Here is a 14,209-nt window from a genome sequence, read left to right on the forward strand (position 1 = left end):
ACAGAGAACCCTAACCCTGTGGGTCCCTCCCTGGTCTGCCCAGCCTTACTCTTCTTCCTCCACAGTTTCACTGGATAGTGGTTTGTTTCAGGGCATTCCCGGGAGACTTAAGCTTGCCACTGCCCCTCAGTCATGTGAGAGATCCCCTCCTTGGGCCTTTGCAGGGAGGCAGGGGTGGAGATGTATGGGATGCTACGTGCTCAGTCCTGGGAGACCGTGGAATTCCTTCAGATCACAATATCTATTGGCAATGTCATCAAGACCTTTGGCACATTGGCTGAGTCTCAAGAGGTCTATAAATGAATGATTATATCTGGCTAATATTAAAAACAAAGAAACATACTAATTAAACCGAACCTGAAGAGTTAGAACTGACCCTTCCATCTCTGTTCTCTGTTAACCCTTGGCAGGAATGAGCAGTGCCCTATGGCACAGAATGAGCTTACAATGGGTGGATCAAGGTCCCAAGGCAAGCTTTCCCTGGTGGCAGGAGAACTGGGCACTTGTCCTGGCTCCACCACCTGCTGTCTGGATAATCCTAGGAGGTTCACCTCACTCCCTGAACCTGCTTCCTTTTATATTAAACAGGAGGCTGGAGCAAGTCACCGCCAAGGTCCTTCTAATCTCGACTCTGCGGTTTTATGGGACTTTGTTTAATAATTGTTTCTAGGGCTGGCCGATGAGCAGGGTACTCCCCTTTCTGTTCTATGATCCTCTCCTCTGCTCACAGGCTCCCCGATCCCTCTGCCTCTACCGGAACCAATGTTGCTTTATCTGAGCCACGGTTTCACATTGAAGTGCTCTGTGGGTCAGAGGCTGAAGCACTCAAGGCCCAGCAACAAGGTCTTGGGTAAAGGAGCAACATCTTCTGGTTTCCCGGATCATTCTCAACAAGCCAGGAGTTTTCTTTCAGAGGCACACACAATGTACCAGTCTCTAAACACCTGCAACAGCCCTCCTAACGCCCACTGGGAAGTGGGGAAAGGTGTGGCACAGTGACCGACCTTTAGCCAGCTCCCTCCTTCTAGGAATCAGGTGCCATGCTGGGGACGATCCTATGTGTAGACTCCATTTTATAGAGATGGGAAATCAGAAAATGCTAGAATCAAGACTTAAAACTCAGCTTTTTGATTCTCAAGTTCATGAGAGCAGACATTATTTCATTAATTCACTCCACACATATTTATTAAAGGAGTCTCAATAGATCATCTGAGTTGGCTTCAGGGTGGTTTATGAAGCAGAAAAGTAAAATGCTTTACTAAGTCACATGGCTAGAGAATGCATTTAACTTGCATTATACATTTAGACACCTTTCTCTGGTAGGACTGACTCAGAGCCCATTTAAAATAAATTCAAGGCTGGGTGTGGTAGCTCATGCCTGTAATCCTAGCACTTTGAGAGGCCAAGGCAGGAAGATAGCTTGAGTCCAGGAGTTTGAGACTAGCCTGGACAACACAGTGAGACCCCCGTCTAAAAAACAATAAAATAAAATAAAATTAGCTGGGTGTTGTGGCATGCACCTGTGGTCCCAGCTACTCAGGGGGCTGAGGCAGGAAGATCTCATGAGTCTGGGAGGTCGAAGCTGCAGTGAGCCTTGATTGCACCACTGCACTCCAGCCTGGGCAACAGAGCAAAACCCATTTTGAAAAATCAAAAATAAAAATAATAAAATAAATTCAAGAAAATGACAGTTGGGTTCCTCTGTCTTCCTCTGGTTTCTAACAGGACTTCTCCTATTCCAGTGGATGTTCTTTGGCCTCCAAAACAGCAGCCGCACCTGGTATTGAAGGGCCAGTGTGTAAACAACCTTCCTTCTATCTTATCCTGGCTGGCTTTATCAGATTTGACTCACTCCCTGGAGCCCCTTGCAAGGACTGGGCTGGGATTGCAGGGCTGAGCAGGAACCGGCTTCTCTAGCCTCTTCAGGGAAGGGCCTTCTAAACTCCACTCTGCCCCATACCCTCCAGCTAGAAACCCAGCCTCCTGCCTTTGGGGAATTTAGCCCCAGTAAGGGCTCAGTGTCTTTTCCACAAGCTCTTTTCCTATGGCCTTTAGGGGCACATGACTTTGAGGAAACCAGACAGCTGGGGGGGACATGAGAATCAGGGCCAGTGCTTGCAGGAAAGAAAGCAAACGCTCTGAATGTGAGCCAGATGGCAGGTCCCCCACGCAAGGCAGGGGGCTCAAGAACACTTCCTTTCATGCTAGCAGTACTAGCTGCTCCCACCTTTGTGAAATGCATTTTTGAAAGCAGAACAAATGATCATTTAATTTGAGAAGCCCCCACCTCTTAATACTCATAGTATTTTCACCATCATCCTGGCCCCTGGTCAGCTGGAAGAGCAGCAGGTGAGGGGAAGCATCACTTTGGTTTCTACCTCCCAGCTGGGGCAGGTGCAAGGCAGCGCACTCCATCAGCTCCTTGCCCAGAAGGGCAAAATGATGTCTCCTTTCTCCCTCTCTTCCTCTTTCCCTCTCTCCCTCCCTCCTTCCTTCCCTCTTTTCTTTCCTCCCTTCCAACATTTTTTGAGTGAGGATCTTCTGCCAGACATTGTGCAAAATTCGGGGAATCCAAGGTACAGAGAGGAGGCCTGGCTCTGCCCTCCTGGCCCTTCCAGTCCAGTGGGGAGGAGAGGCCTCTTGCCAAGACATGGCAGCTGTGAGGAATGCTACGAAGAGTTCCTGGGTCCTGTGGGGTGGAGTGACTGGAGAGACTGGAGTGACTGAAGTTACCCGCCTGGGTGGGGTGGGAACAGGACAGGCTGTCCTGGAAAAGTGATGTTTGGGCTGATTCCAGAAGGGGCAAATGCGGGATGGAAGTGAGGGCATCCCAGGTAGAGGAGAGGGCCTGGGCAATGGCTGTGAGGGAGAGCTCAGGAAATGGGAAGGCCACCAGTGTGGCCCAGGGCAGAGAGGTCAGGGGACCAGGCAGGAGACAGGATGTGGGGGGAGGCCAGTGCAGAGCACCTGGGCCACAGCCACGGGTCAAGTTCGTGTTTATGCTGGGAGCCTGGGGAAGCCGGCGAGAGACTGGAGCAGGAGTGACCTTCAGGTCTTGGGGCGCCCAGTACAGTGCAAGTGATGGGCTGGGGCCCCTCCGCCCTCCTTGTCAAGCAGTGTCCACGGATAAGGGCGTCCCGGGGGGGGGGGGGGGGGACGTGGGCGAGGAGATGGTGGAGCTCGGGGAAGGGACAGGGACAGAAGGCAGAAGAGTCACCCTTAGCGTCACCTTCTCTCCCCTCCCTACTCCGGAGGCCAACAGCCCCAGCGGGAGGCTTCCCTGCCTGCCTCGGCCTCGCTTACACCGCAGGTGCTGTGAGTCACCCACCTGCGTGGTGAGTCAGGGGAGGAGGCCGAGAAGGCAGGTGGGCGGTGCGGCAGGGCGCCCGGCTTCGCGGGGAGGGGAGCGCTGTCTCCCCACGCGCCCCTCCCCCACGAGCGGCTTCCAGAAACCCGTTTGCCCATCCCCGGCAGGAGGCCTCCGCCCGGCTTCTCGCTCCCTCTTCCCTCTCCCAGACCCCCTCCCGGGCTGTCAGCCGACTGCCACCGTCACCATGGCTACGCGGCTCCCGCTCAGTTCCACAGTCAGCAGGAGTCGAGCAGGGGAGGCGGCTGTCTCCTTGGTCTTCCTGCTGCACCGGGTTCTTTGAAAATCAGCTCCTGACTGCATGCTGCGGATTCCAGGCCCAGCCCCCTTACCTGGAAGGCTCACCTTGAATGACGGCAGGATGAGACCAGGAAACGAGGCCACAGGCATACCAAGGAAGCTTATTTTGCCTGGCTTCCCTTTTTAAGCACGGATGCATACCGGTGTGTTGGACATGACTGATGAACCAAGATTTGAGGAAGGCCACCCACTGAGTGACTGGAGGTAGACGTGGAAGGCTTTGGTTGCCATAGGCAACTTGGGGCCAGAAAGACCTGGATTCAAATTCTGGCTCTTATCAAAGGGATAAACTGGGACAAACAATTTTACCTTGCTGGGCCTCAGTCTCCTCATCTGTAAAATAGGGATAATCCCCCCTTGGTAGATTGGGATGAGGATTAAAGATAATGCATGCAAAATATTTGGCACATAGCAGGTGCTACCAAATGCTTATTGTTGTTGTTATTACAGAGTTCAGAGCCCTTTGAGATGCTCCACAAGTGTTTGCTGATTTGAGGGTGGCACAAAAGGCAGTTTTCCCCAACACCAATTGAAAGACTCCTTGGAGTGTGAATTTCAAGATGGTGGGGTACAGCAATTTCTACCCTCTCGTCGAAAGTCTCATCTCTGCTGGGAGACTGTGTGACCCAGAACCACAGTATAGGAAGATGGTGGAAGGTGAAGGCATGAGCAGAGAAGAAGGGAGGTCCAAGCTGAGTGCCTAGGAACAGGGGTGGCCTACATCAGAGAGGCCAGTTGCTATGGCCCATAGAACCTTGCTAGGTCTCAAGGACTGGGGCATTAGCTGCTGTGGAAGGGAGTAAGGTGAACACAGAGGCATTATTTAGAAGTGTTTACAAGTATTTACAACAAGCAGACAGACTTGCAGTTCTCAAGCCCTACCCACTTCTGCAGGAGAGGAAGTTTATTTTCTAGAGAAATTGGACCAGAGACTTCGTGCTAATAATCCAGGTTCAGAGGGAGGCTGCGATGGGGTGAGTTTACACAATGAGTGAGTGCTTCCCTGACCTAGCCTTAGAACAACAGGGGCAGGAGATTGAAGGATTTCTTTTCTGCAAAAACCGGACCCACTTAAAAAAAAAAAAAAAGACTTACATACATTGACATTTTAAAAATGTTTTATTGTGGGTACATAGCAGGTATATCTATATATATATATATATATAGAGAGAGAGAGAGAGAGAGAGAGAGAGAGAGAGAGAGAGACATTTGGAGGCTCCTAGCAAAAATGCCCATTATCTATCTGATCACCCTGGAATAAAATACTATCTATGTACACAGAACTTCCAATCAGCCCTCAGCTCTTCAGGGCCTCCTTAAATTTGAGGGGCAGTCAGGGGTCATCATTGAAGAAACTGTCCAACATCACAGAGAATAAAATAATCAAACAGAAAAACAAAAGCATCTAATGAAGGCAGCAGAAACAATGAAAAAGCAGGAGAAGCTGAAGATAAATTATAATTAATATCTTTAGAGGTGTAAAGGAAGATGTTATATCCATAGGATGTGGTGAAAAAGGAACAAGCAGGGCAAGAAGGAGTTCCAGGAAGTTAAAAATATGAGATCTAAAATTTCAAAAATTCTATAGCAGTGTTGGAAGATAAAGTTAAGGAAATTTCCCTGAAAGTAAAGCAAAGAAGGGCAATAGGAGAAAAAAAGATAAGAAATCACAAGAGCAATTCAGGAGGTTCAATATCCAATAGGTAGTTTTAGAAAGACAGAACAGACAACATGGTGGTAAGAAAATTATTTAGAAAAAAATACCAAAAAAAAAAAAAAAAAGCCGTAGAAGAACACAAATCTTCAACTGAAATGCTCCAAATGCCCAAGATAATAGCTGACAACAGCCCCGTACCAAGATACACCGTTGGGATATTGCAGAACTAGAGATGGAAAGAAGATCATAAGAGTTTTCAAAAAGAGAACTAAAACGCTTACATAGAAAGGATCAAGAATTGGAATGACACTGGACTTCCCGATAGCAACATGGGAAGCTAGAGTACATCAGAAAAATGCCGGCAATATCCCTGGGGATATTTATTTTTGGCCTAAAATTCTATTTCAGCCACACTATCAATCAAACATGATTGATAGTATCAGTCATTGCCAATCCATAAAGACATTTGCAAAATACAAAAAAAATTAAATGCAAAATACAAAAACATTTATATCCAGCGTATCCTTTATTGGGAAGCTACTGGAAGATGCTCTACCACGAAAAAAGAAGGCTTCTAATCTTTTTGTTTGTTTGTTTTGTTTTTTGAAACAGAGTCTAGCTCTGTCGCCAGGCTGGAGTACAGTGGCATGATCTTGGCTCACTGCAACCTCTGCCTTCCTGGTTCAAGGGATTCTCCTGCCTCAGCCTCCCGAGTAGGTGGGACTACAGGTGCCCGCCACCATGCTGGGCTAATTATTTGTATTTTTAGTAAAGATGGGGTTTCACCATGTTGGCCAGTCTGGTCTTAAACTCCTGACCTCATGTGATCCGCCCATCTTGGCCTCCCAAAATGCTGGGATTACAGGCCTGAGCCACCTCACCTGGCCAGAGGCTTCTAATCTAACAAAGGGGAGAGGCACAGGGAGGTTCCAAGATGAAGCTATGGACAGGCCCTGGGACCAGCCGGTCCAGGTCAGCAGAGTATTGCAGGGCTCTGGGAAGAATTTCTCCAGGGAAACAATGGAATGATTGTAGCCAGGTTTGAGATGTCAAAAATTGTATAAAGTGTTGATTTGCAGACTTCTCAGAAATATGGAAAGACTCAGATGTTTAGAGAAAACAAAGCAAAAGCAAAATGTGGAGGAATTATCAACTCCAGGAAGAAGAAAATGTGGAGAAAAAGAAATGTACTATCATTTCACTACTTGGCTCAGCAGTGAACAATGTTTACTTTACATTGTCACAATAATGAAAATGCTACATGTAGATTTAACAAAAAATTGATACACAATTGGAAAGAAAGAAAGTGAAGGAAGGGGAGGAGTAAGTGATCTAAAACATTCACTTACTATAGTGGGAAATAAGTGAATCAAGAGAGAGGAGTATTTGCCTGCTATCTAAAAATATAAATGTAAATATATATATAAAAATCTATGAATGTTGCTTCTGGGGAACAAAAGGAAGATGTGGTAGGAAGGTAGTCAAGGGACTTCTACATGTATTTTGTTCTTAATTTTTTTATTTTTTGAGACGGAGTCTCGCGCTGTCGCCCAGGCTGGAGTGCAGTGGCGCAATCTCGGCTCACTGCAACCTCTGCCCCCTGGGTTCAAGAAATTCTCCTGCCTCACTCAGCCTCCCTAGTAGCTGGGATTACAGGCATGCACTACCATGCCCAGCTAATCTTTGTATTTTTAGTAGAGAGGGGGTTTTGCCATGTTGGCAAAGCTGGTCTCAAATTCCTGATCTCAAGTGATCTGCCTACCATGGCCTCCCAAATTGCTGAGATTACAGGTGTGAGGCACCATGCCCTGCCATTTTTTTTTTTTTTTGAGATGAAGTCTCGCTCTGTTGCCCAGGCTGGAGTGCCATGATGTGATCTCGGCTCACTGCAAGCTCCGCCTCCCGGGTTCATGCCATTCTCCTGCCTCAACCTCCCGAGTAGCTGTGACTAAGGCGCCCGCCACCAAGCCCGGCTAATTTTTTTGTATTTTTTAGTAGAGATGGGGTTTCACCATGTTAGCCAGGATGGTCTTGATCTTCTGACCTCGTGATCCGCCTGCCTCGGCCTCCCAAAGTGTTGGAATTACAGGTGTGAGCCACCGTGCCTGGCCCCTGCCAGTATTTTCATAGAATATAAATAAAAATTAAACATCCAGTTAAGGCAAGAAGGCTGGACCTGCATTGGTCAAATGATGGCTTTACCTCCCCAGTACACCTCTGGGGTGATTTTCAAATTCCTCAATCATCAAGTCAGCAAATACAAAGTGACAGACATGTGCATGACAATAGGAGAATTTCTGGAACTGGGACTGCCATTCCTCCTGGGAAAATGCCAACAATAACAACTAGCAATGGCTACCACAGGTTTTCAAGGCACCCTGGCAAGTTAGACACCATGCTATTCCCTATTTTCAAAAGCAAACACCAAGACATAGACAGATTCAGGATTTCATAGACGTCTCTGATGTAGTAAGTGGTAGAGGCAGGACCTAATACCAGGTCCTCTGTGGCAGATTATCTTTTCAAAGATGGACCCATCCCTCATGCTGTTCTCCTACCCCTTCATCAAAAAGTGGAGTCTGTTTCTCCACCCCCTGGAATCCGGGAAGGTCTCATGACAGCATTGACCAATACAATAGAGTAGCACTGATGCCGGGGACTTTTAAGGCAAGTTATCAGAAGCCTTGCAGTTCTTGCTTTGTTCTTGTGGAATGTTCCCCCAGGACATTGTCTTTTGGAAATGAGCTGCTATCCTGGGAGAAGCCGAAGCCATGTGTAGAGGCCATATGGGCACTCCAATCTACATTCCTGCTGGGCCAGGGTCCACTGCCAACCACGTAAGAAAGCGGCCATCTTGGACACTCACCCCAGCTGAGCCTTTGGCTCACTCCAGCCTCAGTCACTGACTAAACTACATGTGAGACCCCAAGTGGAGCCACCCAGTTCAGCTGCCCACCCACAGCACAGTGAGATGATAGGAAGATTGTTTGAAGCCACTGTGTTTCGGGGGATTTGTTATGCAGCAACAGATAACTAGAACATCATCTGACACCAAGGTCCATATTCTTTCCTGAACACCATCCTATAAGCGGTTCTCAGCAGACACATATGGGACAATTTTTATTTTGCAGAACTTCTCTGCACCCTGTAGGACTTCCAGCATTCCTTGTCCACAAATACAACGTCTCTTCCCCCATACCATTGTGATAGCTAAAAATGCCCTCACATTTTTCCAACGACTTCTAATGATAACATCCCCAGGTGAAGTCTCTTAAGTAGACAAAACCACCTTGAGATGGTTTAAAACTGAATTCAAAACCTCCAGGTGGAAAAGACAGAGGGTTTTGTTGTTGTTGTTGTTTGTTTGTTTTTTGAAGACAGGGTCTCACTCTGTCACCCAGGCTGGAGTGCAGTGGCACAATTACAGCTCACTGCAGCCTCTGCCTCCCAAGCTCAAGTGATCCTCCCACCTCAGCCTCCCTAGTAGCTGAGACCACAGGCATGCACCACCTCACCTAATTTTTTTGTATTTTTTGTAGAGATGGAGTTTCACTGTATTGCCCAGGCTAATTGCAAACCCCTGGGCTCACATGATCCTCCCACCTTGGCCTCCCAATGTGCTGGGATTACAGGCATTAACCGTGGAGCCTGGCCAACAGAGAGGTTCTGTTAGCAGGGAAGGATAGAAAGGAAAAGCATGTAGGGTATAGTTACCAAAGTTCGACTGCAGGGCATCTCCCTGCCCTCCCCCTGAGATCTAAATTGCTGGTTGAAACCTCTTTGGCTCTCCTCTCTCTAAGCCTGGTGGAAACTGTTGTAACTATGCCCACGGGGGGAAAGGGTGTTGATGTGGGAGGAAGCTGGAAGATTATCTAGTCTAACCCCCTCACTTCACTGAGCCAGAGAGGGGATGTGCCAGGACCCCCCAATGCAAGTCCCACATTCTTTCCACCACTTCAACAAGGAAACAACTGTGATTGAGGTTATTTAGGTGGCAAACAGACACATTTACCTTTGGCATGCAGGATACAGTTGTCCACCCTGGCCTAGCATGATTGCTGGTTGTGTGAGTTTGCTAGGGCTGCCGTAACAATGTACCACACACTGAGTGGCTTAAACAACAGAGATGTATTGTCTCTCAGTTTTGGAGGCTAGGAGTTCATGATCAAGGTGTCAGCAGGGTTGGTTCTTTCTGAGGACTGTGAGAAAGAACCTGTCCCATGCTTTCCCCTAGCTTCTGGTGGCTCACTGGCAATCTTTGGCATTTCTTGGCTAGTGGATTTCTGCCTTCATCTTCACATGGTGTCCTCCCTGTGTTTGTCTATGTCCAAATGTCCTCTTTTTATAGAGATAGCACTCCTATTGGATTAGGGCTCACCCTGCCTCAGTACGACTTCATTTTTGTCTTAACTAAACTAATTGCATCTGCAAGGACTATTTTCCCTCCCTCCCTCCCTTCCTTCCTTCCTTCCTTTTCTCTCTTTCTTTCTTTCTTCCTTCCTTTTCTTCAGGGTCTCACTCAGTCACCCAGGCTGAAGTGCAGTGGCGTGATCATGACTCACTGCAGCCTCAACCTCCTGGGCTCAAGCAATCCTCCTACCTCATCTTCCCGAGTAGCTGGGACTACAGGCACACACCACCACATCCAGCTAATTTTTTTATTTTCTATTTTTGTACAGTTGAGGTGTCCCTATGTTGCCTAGGCTGGGCTCGAACTTCTGGGCTCAAGCGATCCTCCCGCCTCAGTCTCCTAAAGTATTAAGATTACAGGCATGAGCCACCGCACCCGGCTGACTATTTTCTTTAAATAAAGTCTTATTGTGAAGCACTGGGGGTTAGAACTTCAACATATAAATTTGGAGGGGGGGATACACAATTCAACTCATAACACTGATGTGATAAACTCAGGTGCTGTATGTTTCCCATGGGAAGTGTAACCTTGAAGATCTTCCATTTGCATCTTGCTTTGATTCTTGGCTTAAAACTCTGTGTGAAGCAGTGGATCTACCTGACAAATTTTATTAGCCCAGGTGAGACCAGGAACCTGTCTCCTTTTTCCTGAGACGGCATGTTGCAGCCTGAGCTCTGCTATGGCAACTATAGAAAATCTTTGACGGGCCTCTAATCTGCTTCAGTAGACACACCTGTGTCAGCTGTGACCTACCCGTGAGTCATATTTTGCCTTCAGAAGGATCCCAAAGTGTATTAGCTGGCTGAAAACTCCTAAAAAATGCAACCACCTGGGAGGATAATACGTCTTACAGCTTTAGAAGCACAGGGTATTTGTGGACAGACAATGGAATTCGAGAGAATATGGGAAAAACTTGATGTCATTGCAAGTCCAGGGAGACGTATTCAGTCATTTATTTATTCATACTTTTTTTTTAGCAAGTTCTTATTGAGCACTCAAGATGAGCTAGACACTGTGAAAATCTAGTGGGAAAGAAAACCATATGAGCGATTTCTAATTGTGATAAATGATGCAAGGCAATTGACAGTCTGTGGTAATAAGGCACAATATGGATATTGAGTTTTAAAGGTGTTCCAGGAGCCCTCTGTAATGAGGCACCATTGAAGCTGAGACCTGAAGAGTTTAGAGATGCATTCCAGGTGGCAGGGCAGCTTGTGTGCCGGCCCTGAGTTGGGGATGAACTTGGTGTGTTTAAGGAAAAAGCAAATATTCAATGGAGGAGGCAAAAGGTGAGTTGGAGAGCGAGGTGTGGGCATGGACGGGGAAATAGGATGTTATGCGATAGATGAAAAGCCCCTGAGGAATTTCAAGCAAGAGAGTGACATGATTTGACTTCTGTTTTGAAAACAATGTCTCCCCACCCATCAGAATGGCAAAGATTAAAGTTTGAAACACACAAAGATGTGGGAAACAGACGGACTCATCTATTGCTGTGGAAGTATAAACTGATACTGACCCTAAGGGGAGAACTGTGGCAGTATTTATCAGAATAAAAAATGCACATACCCTTAGACCCAGCAACTTTTCTTTCATGAATTTATCCTGCATGTGTATGTTTTAAAATCAATATATGGAAGGTTACTCATTGCAACATTGTGTATAACTACAAAAGATTGGAAAAGACCTAAATATCAATGAAGGACTAAATCTAACAATATCAACCAATGAGGATTTGGATAAACATACATTGTTTATCCACACAACGTGCTGCTGTGCAGCTGTAGGGATTGAGTGAGTTCTTTATGTACTGATACTAGTCAGTCTCTGAGATATACATATAGTCCATTTTTAAAACCACTTGTATAGTGTATATATCATTTGTATAAGTATAGGATGTGTGAGTTTGCTTGTGTGTCTACTGGGTCCTCGAGGAAGCAGACACTGGGTTGGAATTAGAAATGCAAAAGATTTATTGGGGGAAATGACCGTGCAGGAAACAGGGGAGAGGGGGCAAGCAGTAGGGCAGGAAGAGCTGTTAAATCCCAAGGCTGGTCTGAAGCCTGGAAAAGGATTGGGAGAAGGAAGGAGGATGGGGTAGGAAGAGCCTCAGACTGCAGTGCAGCTCTAGAGAAGATCTCAGCCATAGAGCCAAGAGTACCATTAAAGGAGCCTTGTCTCAGGCAGAACTGGCCCTGCTCAAGGCCTTCCGCTGGGTTGTCATTGGCTGGGAGCAACCTGGGGAGAATGTGGCCTCAGTATGACCACTGTGGTGGGTTCCTAAGTGCAGCAGCCAGAGGCTGTCAGCTGGCACTCCTCACTGTAGGTTCTCTGTTGAAGACAAGTCTGTGCCGCCACTCCATGGCTGCCACGGATTTATATGCACGGAGCACCTCAGGAAGGATGTAAGGTACAACACTACATACCAACCACTCCGGAAGAGAGGAACTGGGTGGCCGGACCACTTCCGGGGGGGCAGACTTTTCACCATGTCCTCCTTCCCACTATTTGAATTTTTTTCAACATTTAATTGAGTGGCATTTAGTGCGTTCACAATGTCATGCAACCACCACCTCTGTCAGTTCCAAAACCTTTTCATCACCTCAAAATGAAACCCTATACCCACTAAGCAATGACTCCCCATTCCCTCTTCTCCCTCCCTCCCTCAAATGCTGGCAACCACCAATCTGCTTTCCATCTCTGTGGATTTGCCTATTCTGGGTATTTCATATAAATGGAGTCATACAATACCTCACCTGTTTCATCCGGCCTCTTTCACTTAGCATAATGCTTTCAGGGTTCATTCATGTTGTAGCATATATTGGTACTTCATTTCTTTTTATGGCTGAATAATATTCCACTGTATGAATACACCCCAATTTGTGCATCCATTAATTCATTGATGGACATCTAAGCTATTTCCACCTTATGGCTATGTGGATTAGCGCTGCTAGGAATATACATGTCTGTGTATTTGTTTGAATACTCACTTTCAATTCCTTTGGCTATATACCTAGAAGTGGAATTGCTGGATCATATGGTAATTTCATGCTTAACTTTTGGAGGAAATGCTGAACTATTTTCCAGAGCGGCTGCATTGTTCTACACTCCTATCAAGGTTCCGATTTCTCCACATCCTCACCAACACTTGCTATTTGTTGTTTGGTTTTTGGATAGTGGACGTCCTAATGGTTAGGAGATGGTATCTCATGGTTCTGAGTGGCATTTCCCTTATGATTAGTGGCCTTGAGCATCTTTTCCTGTGCTTATTGTACATTCGTATGTCTTCTTTGGAGAAATGTCTATTCGGGTCTTTTGCCCATTTTTTTTAGTTGGCTTGCTTGTCTTTTTGTTGGTAAGTTGTCAGAGTTCTCTATATAATCTGGATACTAGGCCCTTATCACTATTTGAATTTTATTCCATGTAAATTTGTCACTGGCTCAAAAAGGAAATAAAATGTAAGATGCAAAAGAATAAAAAAGTCTTGGCTGTGGACAATAAGTGCATATGGAAGCCAGGGGACTAGTCACTAAGCTATCTCAGTGTCCAGGCTGGAGACGGTGGTGGCTTAGGCATGGTGGGGACAGTGGGGACAGTGGGGACAGTGGGGACGGAGAGAATTGGGAAATGTGAGATGGGAATATGGTTTGGATGTAGGGGTATGAAGAGAGAAAGGGAGGAATCAGGGTTCTTATTTGAACTTCTGGGTGGGGGTGCCATTTACCTAGAGGAGGGGCAGGCTCGGGACAGGGTGTAGGAGTAAGGAATGAAGGGCTTGGCTTTGGGCATGTTAGGTCTGAAGCGCCTGTGAGTCACCTAAGTTGTGAGGCTGCACGGGGAGTGTGATCTGCGAGTGTGCAGTTTAGATTTCCTGCTGATACTTTCCCCTCAAAATACTGCCAGTATCTGTAGAGGACAACTGGCCATTTCCAGGTGGGGAGAGGAGACAGACACGCTCCTGGGAGGGGAGAGAGGAGGAAAAAGGCCTGACTGCAGATCACAGTTGATTCAAGTGCCCACCCGAGGGGGCTTAAGCCTGAGAATGACATGACATGGTTTGCATCATGGAAAGATCTCTCTGGTGGCAACAGGACAGACAAATGGGGGGGAAGTCAGAAGGAGGCACAGTGGGGAGTATGGGAGCAGAAGCAGCACAGAGCCGGTGGCTGTGGAGATGAGGGTATGGCCTGGATATGGCTGGGATATGAGATGGGGAGTGGTCGGTGGGCTAGAGCCACTCCCAGCTTTCTGGCCCGAGTTTCTGTGCAGGCGATGGCACCAAGTCCCAAAAGCAAATGGAGGAGGAAGGGCAGGTTGTGTTGGAGGAGGAAGAAGGAAGCCAATCCTTAGGTAGCATAAACCTGACTCTGTTCTCAGGGACAGGCCTGTTGTGGTGAGAATCCGTTTCTCATGCTGGCTCTCGCCACACCCCACGGCAGTCCTGTGCCGGGAACGTCAGGAGATCCTCATTCAACTA

Source organism: Gorilla gorilla, chromosome 7 (assembly GCF_029281585.2).
Source record: "Gorilla gorilla gorilla isolate KB3781 chromosome 7, NHGRI_mGorGor1-v2.1_pri, whole genome shotgun sequence".
Taxonomy (NCBI): domain Eukaryota; kingdom Metazoa; phylum Chordata; class Mammalia; order Primates; family Hominidae; genus Gorilla; species Gorilla gorilla.